The sequence below is a fragment of the Monopterus albus genome, unplaced genomic scaffold (assembly GCF_001952655.1).
Source record: "Monopterus albus unplaced genomic scaffold, M_albus_1.0 scaffold110.1, whole genome shotgun sequence".
NCBI lineage: Eukaryota > Metazoa > Chordata > Actinopteri > Synbranchiformes > Synbranchidae > Monopterus > Monopterus albus.
Genome location: NW_018127990.1, coordinates 1,043,586 through 1,047,322, shown reverse-complemented (window position 1 = coordinate 1,047,322; position 3,737 = coordinate 1,043,586). Strand labels below are relative to the sequence as shown.

Here is a 3,737-nt window from a genome sequence, read left to right as displayed (position 1 = left end):
CTTCAACCTATAAAAGACCACACTGACACAAAGTCAGTTTACATTAGCTTCAAGTGATGTATGTTGATGCTTTCAGCAGCTGGGAGGCTGTGATTAATCAGTGTCAATAATTAGGTCTCAATCAGATTGTTGAATATTAAAGTTTTGTTGATTTCAGCCTCATAAAAAAAGCTTTTTTTTTTTTTTAAATCGCAGCAAAAGTAGAAAATAACTTCTAAAATCAAGAATGGCAACAACCATAAGACCAACTATCAGAGGGAAAACATTCCCAGATCGCAGTACCTTTCCTATTCGACAAGAGACACATCTATCCAAAAAGTGCCACAACTAAACCTGGCAGTGTACACACCAAATATCAAACTACACTCAAATGTTCCTCAGAACAAATAAAGTAGTTAAGTGAAAACCAGGTATGCTGAGCTACAGAGATTCCACTGATCTCTACAACCAAGCGGCAGCACCCTGAAACACCACACAACAACCCAGGACCTATTCAACAACCAAGCAGCAGCAACAGCACAAAGGTGAGCAGGAATCCCTGCAGCTTCCTGAATCTGCAAGCAGCACCAAATCATCAGACATCATGTCAGCAACTAGTTGTAAAACATCACATGCAAGTAGCAACTGTGCAATACATCAACAAAACATAAGCATCAGGTCAACAAGAGCAACAGCAGTAACTTGTCAAGAGCAACATAATCCAATATTTTAACAAAAGCAATGTCAGATACATGTAAACTGAAGCAACATTAGGATCATGTCAACCAGAGCAACATTAACATTACATCAACCATAGCAACATCAGCAACTGATTGCCAGCACACCACCAAAGACAGCAGCTGACCAGCAGAGAAAACAAATAGAAGACAGGGGCAGAGTGATATGTTTGCCAACACTGATGAAAACGTTTTAACCAACTGAGCAACAACCACCAAAACCACCTCTCCACGTGAGTTCAAGAAGGTTTGTTGGGAATAAGAAACAATTAAAAATATCATGGAAATTGGGGGAATGGGAGAAGATTAAGATGGCTCATCAAATTTTCTGAAGGATACTGGACTAATTTAGAGGGTAGCAGCAATTCAACAAAAGGTATGTTGGCTACAGTAAAGCACCAATGAAGAAGAACAACCCCCTGTAGATCCTCAGACAACATCCTCAGGTGTCTGTACTCTACCCCCAATCCCTGGACCACCAGACCTCATGATCATGGATGGACACAAAATCCCCAAACATTTCAGTCCCTCTACAACTCATAAAATGCATTAACTGAAAGCCCTGAAAATACAAACTTTTAAAATTGCTGTCTGTATATCAGGCTGCTACCTGTAACTCACACCACCATTCAACACAATGCCATACATAATCAAAGAGTGCACTGCTCAACCTCACCACAGAAAAAACACACCAGCACTGACATAAACCTGGCAGTCCACACCATGCTTCTTCAAGATTTTTTTAAGACAAATCTTCAACCTGGATATCCACCCCTCTTCCTCAACCTGCTAAAGGTCTGTGTGAAGCATCAACAGCAGCAACAGGATAAGACACACGAGGAGAGGGAACAACACCTAGTCAGAAAGACAACAAGAATGTCCAATGTAAGGTAAAAAGATTCAACTGAAGCTGTAGTTTGCACTCATATAAACAAAGAATCACAATGGAACTGACAGGAAATTGAAAGGAACTCCTTTCAAACTGCCAGAAACCCAAAAGGAAATTTAATACAGCAAATTCACAATTAAAGAGCAAAAGACTGCCTTAATTCCTATGACAACAGCTGGAATACACAAGTGTCCAAATATTGTCACGAATCATAGAAAACAGCAAACAGTGTGTCACTGAATAAGAAGAGTCCAAGGCCATCAGTGTAATAAACACAAACAGAATTCATTTTAGCACAATGAGCTCAAACCTCAACAGACAGGGCAAGCAGGCAGAATCTGGTGTGATCAGGTCTGAAGCACACATTCGTTTTGCTACACTTTATATATTTGCATAATATCGGGGCTTTAACAGTCATAATAAAACTGCATAGATAATTAGGCATTCAACTGCAAAATCCGCTATACAATCCTTCACCTTGTTCTATTATTTTCCATTTGCTCCCTCTTGTGAGCACCATAGTCACCCACTCTATGTACTGGTTCGGTCTCGTTTTAAAAGATCCATTAGGCACATTTCTATAACAAACCATTACTTTGGAAACTCCATGTATGAAATAAGCTAAAGTCAGTACACCAACACTCTGCTGTGCTAGAGAACCGTTTCAGCGTAACCACCAGCTAAAAGAAACACTGTGAACGTCATCCAACTTTAATAACAGTCTACCTGCTCTTAACAGGCCATGTTGCTGTTGACGTGTAACACCGTTTATGGTTTCCGGTGGGCACCCACCGCAGAAAAGCCGAAGCCGAGTCGAAGACAAAGCTGATCTGAACTCAAACTCACACATCGTATCTCTACTCACACAAAGTGAAAAAAGGACAAGAAGGAACTTGAATGAGCGAAAAATCTCAGTTGAATGAAAAACACTTGAAAACATCAAAACATGTCGCTTAGCCATGGACAAAATACTATTTAATGTTACAAAGCCGCCTAAACGTTCTAATCAAGCAGTTAGTAGCGTTATAGTAAACAACTACGATATCAGTCATAGGGCCCTTACAATGAAAATGCTAATAGCCAAAAACAAATAGCTAGCTCATAGTAGAAATACTGAATTTAGCGACGTTAGCGTAGCTTAGCTATCTGAGCAAGCTAACGCTGTTAACCACTTAGCCGTTTGTGACCCTTGCTTTGTGTGCGTCAGAGCAGAGCAGCGGGCAGGATACACGCAATTAGCGGTTCCTCTCGCGTTTGGCTCCCTATTATTGAACGGGATATCGCTGCTGGATTCTTACCGAGAATTCTGTGAACAAACACAGTGAGGTTTAATTCATGAACGAGGTTCTTTTCTTCTCTGCTCTTCCCTTTGCAGTGTACTTCTGCACGAAATGTCGGCGCAGATACCGCGATACCAGACGTGATGACTCGAAACCATTCGTTTCACTGACGTCAAGTCGATAACGCCCCCTGCTAGCCAAACAATTACACCGCCTAACATTTAACCAGACGCAGTACAACAGCAATGCCATAGCATTCACCTTTATTAAGAGCATAATGTTTAAAAGTGGTTAAACTTTCATACATTTGTAAATTCAGTTATGTTGATAATGATGGGTACTGACAGATATTGGTAATATAGCATTATACTAATATTAATAATATAGCATTATACTAATAGTAGTATACTGTACTACATAGCATTTGTGTTAAACAGTAGGAATAAAAATTGAGGTTATTAGATAAGATTTTGCTTCTCAGCTTACATGCTGTTTTACCTATTTCCTCTTATTAATGTACAGTGCTGTTTAGTGTAGTATAGGAAAGTGATTTTTAAAATAGTGATGACCGGTTTTTAAAATGATACTCCTACTTTTAAATACTACTACCTCTAAATCATATTTCAGTAGATATATAATTTTTATATGTACAGGTGCTGGTCATATAATTAGAATATCATCAAAAAGTTGATTTATTTTACTAATTCCATTCAAAAAGTGAAACTTATATATTATATTCATTCATTACACACAGACTGATATATTTCAAATGTTTATTTCTTTTAATTGTGATGATTATAACTGACAACCAATGAAAACCCCAAATTCGGTATCTCAGAAAATTAGAATATT

The 3,737-nt window shown here is 38.6% G+C and overlaps 1 protein-coding gene across 1 annotated transcript in view; it reads right to left on the bottom strand.

Moving 5' to 3' along the window:
- LOC109966379 (RNA-binding protein 12-like) overlaps positions 1 to 3,065 on the bottom strand; it is a 26,971-nt gene extending 23,906 nt beyond the window's left edge. The window contains 1 exon segment of the mRNA XM_020611177.1: positions 2,904 to 3,065. The gene's annotated coding sequence lies outside the window, so the exon portion shown is untranslated.
- Between the last annotated feature and the right edge of the window lie 672 nt (positions 3,066 to 3,737).